The sequence below is a fragment of the Fukomys damarensis genome, unplaced genomic scaffold (assembly GCF_012274545.1).
Source record: "Fukomys damarensis isolate Sample0158 unplaced genomic scaffold, DMR_v1.0_HiC HiC_scaffold_14, whole genome shotgun sequence".
In the NCBI taxonomy this organism is placed as follows: Eukaryota; Metazoa; Chordata; class Mammalia; order Rodentia; family Bathyergidae; genus Fukomys; species Fukomys damarensis.
The window spans coordinates 50,987,165-50,998,505 of record NW_022900926.1 but is presented as its reverse complement, the minus strand read 5'-3'; the positions used below and the strand labels follow the sequence as shown (position 1 = coordinate 50,998,505).

The 11,341-nt window shown below is 40.6% G+C and overlaps 1 pseudogene; it reads right to left on the bottom strand.

Annotated features, from left to right (window-relative positions):
* Nucleotides 1-2,898: 2,898 nt before the first annotated feature.
* On the bottom strand, nt 2,899-4,459 carry LOC117285975 (annotated as a pseudogene).
* Between the last annotated feature and the right edge of the window lie 6,882 nt (nt 4,460-11,341).

Sequence of the window (11,341 nt, the reverse complement as noted above, 5' to 3'; positions counted from 1 at the left end):
GGTGGTTCACTGTCAGACTTTTCATCGTCATTTGCCCTACTGTTTGCCATTGGTGAACTGGAAGTCTGTCTTTGTGTGTTGCTTGTTTTCTCACTTTTATTTTTGTTGTTGGGTTGTCCTTGGTTTAATTCCTAGGTTATTACTTAAATCTTCCTGATGTAGTTGCACTTTAGCTTTTGAGTCTCTAAGGACTTATAGACATTCTCATTTTCATAATATCAGGGAAGACAACTCATTAAATCAATCACAATCCTTTAGCACTTTTGATAGAATCAGCAACACAATAGCATCAAGCATAACTTACAAATTGATCACTTGTGGTAGTTATGAATCTATCACCTTTCAACCATGTGAATTAAACTAAAATAAAAAAGCAGCCCAAAATATGTTTGCAGCGAATAAACTCTTCAACATAGCATCTTTACCATTTAGGATGCGGGCTTAGACAGAGTTAGAATGAGAGGAGTAGATAGGTAAAAGAATTGGAGAAGGTTTCAAGTGAAGCCAGAGGACATAAGAGGACCATACAAACTTTGAGAAACTGTTAAAGTTAACAAGGAAAGACAGAGTGCAAGAATAAGGGCAAGAATATAATAACAGTAATAGGGGCTCACTTTCCTTTTAAACTCTTGACCCTTGAGTGAGGGAAAATGAGAGAAGAAAAGAACATAAAGAAAAAAGAAAAAAATGATATAAGAAGAAATCTGAGTTAGGACAAGAACAGGAACAGAAAGGGAGATGAGGAATAATATGATGGAGTAAGAGACTGAGTTAGAAAAAGAGGACAGAAAAAAAGAAAGAATTTGCAGAGTAGAATGAGGAAAAGAAAGAAGAAAAAGAATTTGAAGGGCCTCTTTCAGACTATATCTCTGTCCTCATAATATACAACGTGTGCACCATGTGCAGAACTAGTCCTTTGATCTCAGCTAGCTGGTGGCTGACCCCTGAGATTCAGGCTGATTTTAGGCTGCAAGGCCTAAATCAACCTCCTTGCAGGGTTGAACTTCACAAAGTTCTATTACAGGTTCCCTCTGCCCTTTCTTTGAAGATATTCAATGTCTGGAGCTCAGAAAAATGTCCTTTACAACCACCTGTGTCTCTGTAGAGTGGATCCAAGGACTGGCACAATCAGGAGGCCTGAGAGTGGCCTGAGAGTCTGCATGGCAAGCTAGTCCTCACTGATTGGACCCAGGCAGGCTGGAGGGAGAACAGATCTCAGAGTGGCTGTCCCAGACCTCTGCCTTCCACCTTCCACTGTATCCTGGTCGCCTTAGACTTGTTAAACTGCAAATAGTTTCTGAAATTCCTGTCCTAAGGATGCCACCAGGCTTCTGTTTCAACATCATTCCATCACTCAACATCAAGCCATTTGTTTATATACAAATCTGTAATGGCCTTTGATTATTTACTGGATTAAATTCAAGCATCCCAAGTTTACTTTCATTAAATTTTATTTATTTGTTTAGGTAGGTAGGTATTGGGGATTGAGCTCAGAGCCTTTGCACTGAGCTACATCCACAGCCTTTTTTTAATTTTCAGGGAAGGTATTGTTAAATCACTTAAATTGGTCAGGCTGGGCTCAAACTTGTGATCCTCTTGACTCAACCTTCCAGGGCACTGGGATTAAAAGTGTTTATTACCACTCCTGGCTCCAACCTGACCTTTTAAAGTTACTCTACCCAGACAACTTTACCCTCCACTGTCCCTCAGAAAGATATCACTCACATCAGTGAACAAATGTTCTAAAGCTAAAATAGCCACCCCCAAACATGCACAGTGTTAACTTTTTAACCCAGTGGACAACAAAGTCTGCCGGATGGAGGTGTGGACCCAGTAAAGACTGACTCTGAAAGAGAGGATTGAGCTGGGACTGGTGGTGTACACTTGTAATCTCAGCAATCAGGGGCTGAGTCAGGAGGATAACCATGCGTTCGAGGCTAGACTGACTTACATAGAGACGCCCCATCTCAACAAACAAATGAATAAATAAACAAGGATTAAAAAAAACATACAGTACGTATATGCACAAGTATTTTATTTTTAAAAAAGTTGAATTCTCCAATGTTGCAGAAAAAAATAACAAGTAATTTCACTTCATTTAGAACAAAACAAACAGAACAAAACAAAACAGAAAACAAACACTTCCTGCCAGTCTGTGTTACCTTAACCCTCCCCAACCTTGGGACAGCCCATAGAGAAAACCACCACACCTTATTAAAAACAAAACCTTTTCCTCCTCTTGGTCTGACTTTTAGGAAGCACCCAAAGGACAGCATAAAGATCCAACTCCTCTCTAGCTTGTCTGTCCATAAAGACTCATGTCCAGGATGACCCTCAGGAATATTCACCTCCACTACACTCAGGAAAGGAATTCCCAATTTCTGGTCCAGATTTCCAGAAACTTGCAAAACATCCTCAAAATTCTTCATGGGGAGAGGGCTGAGGCCTCTTGAAAGATGCTTAAGGAGGTGTTTTCTCAGCAAAACCAGGGAACACCTATCAGGTAAAAATAAGTAGCAGTAGGTACCAAACTATGGGCCAAAGAGGTATATATCGACCTCTTTAGCCACAAAGGTAACAGAGTTGGAGAGAACCAAGTGAGTATTTGACTTCCTGTCTCTTGTGGAAAGCATGCATATTTTTTCAAGCAACTGACCTTTGCCCTGTTAAAGGCCTTCATTTTATCTGGAGGGTTCAAATACGCAGTCCAAAGGGTATCTTTGCTATTTATGGCTGGATAAAGCTGCTATCCCAGGCAGCTGGTTCTTGGCTGCTTTATAGAAGTTTTCTTCCCTTGTGCAAGGTGTTTGATAATATAGAACTTTTCAATAACCAAGTAACTGATAAATCTTTAACAGCAACTCCTCAAAAAACCATCCCTGGAGACAGATCACCACTCAGTGCAGGTCATAGCATCTTCTGGTCTGCAGGCTTCTTGCTAGACTTCTGCAGCCATTCACTGGCTTTAGAAAAATGTTTACCACCAAAGAACCTGCTATAGCAGTGATAGAGAACCTTTTAGAGCTTTCAATGCTACAAACAGCTCACTGCAGTACATGTGCCATAGGTTTGCAATGACTGCTGTATACACTGGCAATGGGGAGGGATGAACAGGATGCAGGGCACAGCCACTTCCTTTGGATGGTACTTCCCCTTTGTTGAACATAAGCAGCCTCTAGCGAGAAGACAAGGCCATTCAGGTTCTAATTAATCTAGGACACAACCTATGGCATCCTGTGGTAAATTGCCCCCAACTGCTCTCCTTACGGGAACTGGCTTGATGGGTCTAGACAATAAGGACAGTATTGAGGTGGAGAAAGACCCTTTGTTTTGCCCACCATATGTCTCCATAGCTAGTAGGAATAGAGCCATCTATGTTTGTAGATGGCTTTTATAAATGTTTCGCAAATGGTAGGAGGTGGACCAGGTTTTCGGAAGCTAAAGCAGAGTCTGGGAGCTTGATTGAGTGAGTCCATGATAAGGATCCTATCTCAGGATCAAACTTCACATCTTTTATGTCACACATTTGGGCCCATGTAAAAACTTGCTGTGGGGGTAAACAGTGTACTGTTTTCTTTGTTCTGTAACAAATCCCATTAGTTTTAAAAATTAAATTTCCTGAACTTTCAGCTGAGGGGTTTATTCCAACTCTCCTGAAAGCCCACAGACATATTGTGAGCTATGAATCTCAGCCTTATTCTTCTGAAGTTGGATCAGCTGCTCCAGGCTCACTGATGAGGAGGGCAGTGTGCTGAGCTTGCTGTGCCCAGCCTAGGTTTTCTTAGCAAGGCTGCGTGCCACATGGGACTCAGGGTCAGTGGCTTGGGATTGTTGAAAGCCATTCCACATAATTTTTGGGAAAAAAATCATTTCATAATTAAAGAATGATTATAGTTGTCTAAAGCCCAGTGTCACCTTGCCTGTGGGTGGACTATTGCATATGGAAACATAGTTTTACCTTCAGTCATAAATTGAGACCTCAGTGGTCCTGTGATACCATGACACTCAAGGGCAAGAGTACCTCAGCTGAAGACATTCTGGTTCTTTGAGAACTGAATAGTAATAATTAAAAGAGAAAATTTTCACCTGGGGGAAGGACGCATTCTTTTTTAGTCTGCTATCTCATCTCACCTACTACTGTACAATGCTCTCCTTACTGTCCTCATAGGATTACCACCGCCACCCCCTAAGTCACCTGATACTCACTCCAATTATTGAATGTATCCAATAAATAATGGCTAGCTCAGAATATTTTTGTCTTTGCCCACTCTGAGGCACTGACCTCCCAGCCCCCATGTACTTGGAAATTATGCAAGTCTCTATTTTTCTTTCTTTAGTCCTCACTTCCCCTCTTCCTAGGAAAATCAGAGAATTGATTGCCCTCCAATACCAGGTATTGGCGAAGCTGCTTCCTGGTTGGGCTCCAGAAGAAGGAGGAGAGGATCTTGTGGAAGATCATTCTGGAGCTGAGACTGGAACTAATGAGCTGCATGGGCTCTGCGAGGCTTGCCAGGATGTAGGGATTAATTTAATTTAATGCATATATATTGTTTTAGGATGACAAATACTTTGATATGTCACATATCATATTGAATAACAATAAATTTATTGCTTTATCGGAAAATAGATGGACATATGACTCCATTTGTCAAGTCATAATTGAATCAAAATGATAGGTTGACTAAAGATACAAAAGTTCTGCAAAAATCAATGAAAGCAGCCTGTGGGGACTAATTACAGTGGACCCTTGACTTGTGAACTTAATTCATTCCTGAGGGCTGGCTGTAACTCAAGTTGGTCAGTTAGAGGCTTGGGATCCTCTGCACAGCCTTCAAAGTCTCTCTCCTATAAACAGGCAGATTTCAATGTTCTTAGAGAGACATTGGCCCAGGATTTCTCAGTCAACCCCACATAGGAAAGGATGTTGTAATGTTCCTTCCAGAACTCTTCAAGGATTAAATCTGTATCTGAGACTATCTGGAAGCACAAGCAGCCAGCATTTGGTTCATAACTCAAGACTGTTCATAAATTAAAACTGAAATTCCAGTTATAACTCAAATTTGTATGTTAGGAGGGTCATAACTCTAGGGTCCACTGTAGTTATATGGAATGCACAATAAAGAGTGTTGCGTATTTCATTCTTATTTGTAAATTATGTGAAACAATCAGTGATATTTATAGGTCTTTGTGTATTAATGCATCCTTTTTCAGAGTTGTTGAGTATCAGCAAACTACTGGAGCAGTCTAGTAGGTAATTTGTTTGTTTGTTTGTTTGTTTTTGTATGTATGTGTGTTGACAACCTATTTTACAATTAATCACAAAATAGTCAATAAGCTCAGTGGTTCTGCTGCCTGCCTTGCAAGTACAAGGACTGGAGTTCAATCCCCAGTACCAAAAAAAAAAAAAAAAAAGACAATAAAGTATCAACTTCTCTTTAAAGACATGGATATCTGTTTAGTTAGGCTGAATTAAAAATCTGGAAGCTGCTTCAAGATGTTACAGCAGAAAAAGCCAGAGTAACAATGGTTACCCATAGTCAACCTGGCACATTTGGATTACCTACTAAAGGGTTGATATTAATATTCTTTTTGTTTATCAATGAAAGATCTTAATGTAATATTTAACCTAGCTAATAATTTGTCCAAGATTATTCATGTCTGAGTAGGTGAAAAGCAACTTCTGGATACATTGAATTCTAGTACTCAAATTACATTGCTAAGTTCTCACAAAAGCAGCAGAGGGACTCTCTTCTCTCTTTTTGGTGGTGAGAATACTTAAAATCTTCTGTAGTGATTTTCAAGTATGAAATACATTGCTATCAAATAGGGCAACCATATGGTATGTTGGTCTCTTGAATTTATTTCTATTTTGTAGCTGAAATTTTATATCCTTTGCCCAGTATCTTCTCAATCTCCCATCCTTAACCCCCACTAACCATTACTCTATTTTCTACTTCTGTGAGTTCATCCTTTTCAGATTCCACATGTGAGTGATGAGATCATATGCTACTTCTATGCCTAACTCATTTCAACTAACATAATGTTCTCCAGGATCTCCTACATTGTTAAAAATGATAAGATGCCTTTCTTTTGAAAGGCTGAATGGTGTATTCACATGGTATATTTTCATCTATTGATAGATGCTTAGTTTGATTCTATATCTTGGCTAGTGTGAGTAATGCTGCATTATTATTCCCTTTTATAGGAATAAAACTGAGGTTCAACACATTAAATTAATTGTCCAAGGTGCCACAGCTAGATGGACTTTCTTTTCCTTTGTATATTTGTAGCTCTCTTCACAAAAATGGCCTCTGTTGACACAAACTGTTTAGGTCCTGTTGTTGCATTGCTGATACCTGAGAAGCAGTTCCTCATCTGGAGATTTCTGAGGCAGCTACAGAAGCTTGGGATTCTCTTCTGCAGCTTTGCCATAGTCTCTATGTCTATAGGTGACTGCTAATGTATATTGGCCTGATTCATAAGGCACAAATAGTGCCGTGGGTTAGGCCTGAGCCAATCCAGGCGAGGCAGAGTATCAAGAGCTGTAGGGTATGCAAGGCACTAGAAAACTGGGCTCGAATTTATTTCTACTGTATAGCTGAAATTTTGTATCACTGATTTTGATGCCCAGTTCATACATAACTTCCTTCCCAGTACCTGGTTCTACATGCAGCTTCTCTGTCACAAAATTCAACAGACTCTCAGTGGACCCTGCCCCTGCCCCAACAGACCTCGCTCACCCTTCACACAGTGGAGTTCTTCCTTCTTCTTGCTTCCATCAAAGTGCTGTGAATTTGAGTCCTTCTCACTCCATATGTGATTATGTTGCCTTTTCTAGAGGCAGTAGCACCTGGGACTGTCATGGGACAGAATCTTGTTTCTGTGGTGTGGTTGTGACAAAATATCTCATTGTCCATGTCTGGTTAGTACTCTACTTTCACTGAAGCGGAGGACAATCCCAGCAAGTTTGCACATTTAGTTCCCCTGAAGTTCAGGATGGTTTCTGGCTGTGAGGCTAGAACTAGATTTCTTGGACCTGCAACAGTCTGCAACAGTGTGCCTCTGGCTTGTACTCAGCTACCCGCTGGCTTGAATTTGACTGCATGACCTACAGACTTGAGCTTGGCACCCTCATTGCAACACTGGGAGCCAGCCTGAAGCTATTCTGAATTCCAAACTCACTTGTCCTCTCTCCAAAATGGCTACCAGCCAATCATCCTCTTCTGGGGAACAGCTGAACCTGAATAATTCACCAGCCACTACAGTGCATTTTTCTGTGGAGGCCCCTGGGGTCACTAGTAGTACCATGTATCTACTAGTTTGAGCTGCCTTTCCCGCACAGTAAGTCTGGGCTTATGGAGGAAGCACCACCTTGGCACCTCCCTCCTCTCACTGAAGTGTCTATCTTCAATCTCCCCAGGGGCTTCAATTCTTCCTTCAGATCCTTCCTGGGTCCTAGGGACCCACTTCTCTCCTTCTCTTCACACCACTATATTTCAGTGTCCCACTGTGTAAAATTTAATGGACATTTAATACAAAATCCTCAAATTTAGAAAAAATATTTCTGACACAAAAGCAGTAAAAGTAAAAAATGAACACATTACAGTACTAAAAGTTGGGGAGGCTCACATTCAGCACTTCTTCCCAGAATCTAGGATTTGCCTTTGGGGAGATTTGAGACCTTGGCCTCTAGTCGAGGCTATTATCAAATCCTTGGCTGGAATATATTCTTCTTAGCCTGAATGTAATTTTTCTTGAGCTTTAAACTACTGGGTAGAAAAGAAGAATTATTGTTCTCTGAAAAGTTGAACTCATATAATTTTTATAATTTCATTTGTAGACATTCTGGCAAAAGATCAACAAAGTACATAAAATCAAATATCCTTGTATGTCTCCTTCTTTCTGCAACACTGGCTGGCATGAGGTATAGCACGAGCAACACACGTTGGAGGGAAGCTGCCTGATGATTCATCTGAGTGATCACTTTCATGTTGTTCTCCTTAGCTTTCCAAAGCTTGCTGCCAAAGATGTTGGGGGCTTTTCTTTATCTCTGAACAGTTGGAGAAGAAAAAGTATATCCTCTTTTATGGAGGATGAAAAGGCCCCCTGCCTTGTGAGCTGGTATGGTACTTCTGTCTTCCCTCTCTGATGTTTTCACTGCTTTGACACTGAGTCAAATCTCAACTCCTTATGTCATGCACAGGCCCTACATGACATGGTTCACCTTAGTGGCCTCATACTATCACCAGGCTAGCATGGGCCCTTGGTTTAGGGATAACAAACTAAAACTAAAGAGACAGTATAAATTTATGCACAAAACCTTAGTTGTAAAGCAAAAGAAAATAAAGGAGTACATAGGTATGAAAAAATCAAGCCAGTCTCTGAACAAAGGAAAATAAGAAAATATGTGGGGAAAAGATTCAGTTTGAGAAACTGGAGGGATCATAAATCTGAAGAGATGGATCAGAATGGCTTTTGCACAAACAAACAGAACAGTTTTGTAGGGCACTATTGTTGCTGTGGGTGAACAGGTTTCTAAGTTGTTGTGTGCAATGAATAAAGAACTGGACACGGCGTGTGATAATAAGGAAAGAACAGCAAAGTTTAATTGGGTGAGGGTACTCTCAGAGGGAGTGGGATCATTCCAGCAGAAAGGAAAATGGAACAGTGCAGAATATGCTGGGTTTAAGAATTTAAAATGTTGGGCTGGGTCTAAAGCACCTCCCATTGGGTCTTTCAGAGTATGATCGACAATGTGATTAACAGGGTGATGAGTCATGTCAGCGATATCTATTGTGCATGTTCTTTTCCATAATTCACTGTGTTATAATTGGATGTAGCAGATGCAATCCGTATGTATGAACCTTTAATAATCTCTGAGTGAAGAAAGGTTACTATATGTCAGATTGAAATGTCTGGCAAACATGCACCTTGGTTTGGGACTTTGGAAGATGAAAGGCAGGCCACAGATCTTTATATTTTTTATCTCTGCCTCAAGATTGTAGGCTTCAGGACCAAAGGTCAGGGAGGAGGTTGGCCCTGGGGCATTGTCCAAGTTCAAGTGAGTGGAGAAGATTGGTCCCATAGCCCCAACTGTACTTTCTATATTGCTATCTATATGGTTTATCTCAGTCCTAGTTTTGTAGCTCTGGAGGAATCCTCTTGACTTGGGCAAATTTGTCCCTGTGATGTAATTGTTTTTGCTTGGAAGGGTGATCTCACATAGGGGTAGCCTGTTCTTAAAACCAGGAATATTATAGGTTTAGGGAAATGGCTAGAATGGCTGAAAAATTTTAGGCATTGGGTCTGGGATGAGATGTTGTAAAAATTGGTGATTAACTTTACTAGATGAGGTCCTTGTAAACATTTTTGTTTTTGTTTTGGGTTTGGGTTTGGGTCCTCAGGTCTGTTTCTTTACCAGAACCATGTTGTTTTTATCATGGTGGCTTTGCAGTATAGTTTCAAGTTGGGGATTGTGATATTCCCTGCCTTGTCTTTATTGCCTAGAATTACTTTTGCTATTCTAGGTCTCTTCTTTTTCCAAATGAATTTTTGGATTGTTTTCTCAAGGTCTATGAAGCATGCTGCTGGGATTTCCATTGGGATTGCACTGAATCTATATAGCAGTTTTGGAAGTATGGCCATTTTCACTATGTTGATTCTTCCTACCCAAGGAAAGTCTTTCCATTTTCTGATATCCTCATCAATCTATTTTTTTCAGAGTGTTGTAGTTTTTAGAGTACAGGTCTTTGATTTTTTTTTCTTTTTTTGAGACAGGGTCTCACTATGTAAGTGAGACTGACCTGAAACTCACTATGTAGCCCAGGTTGGTCTCAAACTTACAGTGATCATCCTGCCTCAGCCTCCTGATTATAGGCATGTGCCATCACTCCCAGCTTTTTTTTCTTTGATTTCTTTTTTTAAAAATTTTTTTGGTTTTTTGAGACAGGGTCTCACTATATAGCTGAGACTGAGAGGGAACGAACTCACTATGTAGCCCAGGCAAGTCTCAAACTCACAACAATCCTCTTGCCTCAGCCTCCAGAGTGCTGGGATTATAGGCGTGTGCCACCAAACCTGGCTGATTTCTTTTGTTAAATTGATTCCTAGTATTTCCATTTTTTGTATGCTATTGTGAAAGGAATTGTTTGCCCCATTTTTCTCTCAGTGAGTCTTTTTTCATGTACAGAAGAGCTATTGATCTTTTTTTTAAACTAGTATGGAGATCTCTTTAATGTCTACTTTTCAGTGGTGCCTTCTGGATGTGGGTGACTATTGATCTTTGCTCTTCCGATCAATGGAAAGAATAAACAACATAAAAAAAAGAACAGAGAGAAAATACAGAAAATGAATGATAAAATAAGGGGTAAATGGCTGAAAGGGGTAAAGAGAATGAGAGAAATTAAAAACATTGAAAAAGTAAATTAAAAAACTCCAAAATCCACCAAAACTAATGAAGGAAAGAGAAAAATAATGAAATATTGAAAAATTTAAAGAAGACCAAGTCAAAGAAAAACTTCTGGGTTTCTGAATCAGTGATTTCTTTCAAGGATCTTCAGTCATGCAATCCAGCTGTGCAATCCAATCCATGCAATCCATGAATTCCTTGGCCTAGTTTTAGAGCCTATGAATTTTTGTGGTGACTCTCCTGCACCAGAGGCCCCTCTGACCATTCATTTCAGGCTGTGGTTACTGTCCAAGCCAAGGCATATCCTTGCTTGTGATGATAAATGGGAAATGTGATCAGCCTTTTGGTCTCTTGTGGATGTAGATCACAGGGCAGGGGTTCAAGTGGATTGTGTGACTTAATATTGACATTCACAGGGTCTGGTTTCTGCTTTCACTGTTCAGGGCCTGTGTCATTCCAAGCCTGTGCTTATAATTCTCATGGGGCCTATGTCTACCCTTTCCTTCTTCACAGGGGTCTCCTGTGATTGTCTCTCACCTAATCACTTTGGGAGGGTAACAATGCCAGCAGATAGCAGGAGCCTTAATACTACACGAATAAGATGGACAGGCCACAGCTGACTGAAGCACTACCCGGCCTGCAGTGGAGAACCAGAGCTCAGGAACTGCACTCCCTGGTGGGGGACCTTCTCTGACCCTAAGAAGTGGTCACTTTGCCCCAACTTGGACTGCACCATCCCTGAAGCTGCAGCCGCTGCTCACTATCCACTACCAGAGACTCCACTGGGCAACCATGCTCCCCTGGGATCCTTGGAAAAGCTATTGATTTTTGTGTGTTGAACTTGTATCCAGCTGCTCTACTGTATTTGGTTATTAAGACTAGAAGACTTTTGGAGGAGTTATTGGGGTCTTCTAAATAGACTATCATGTCACC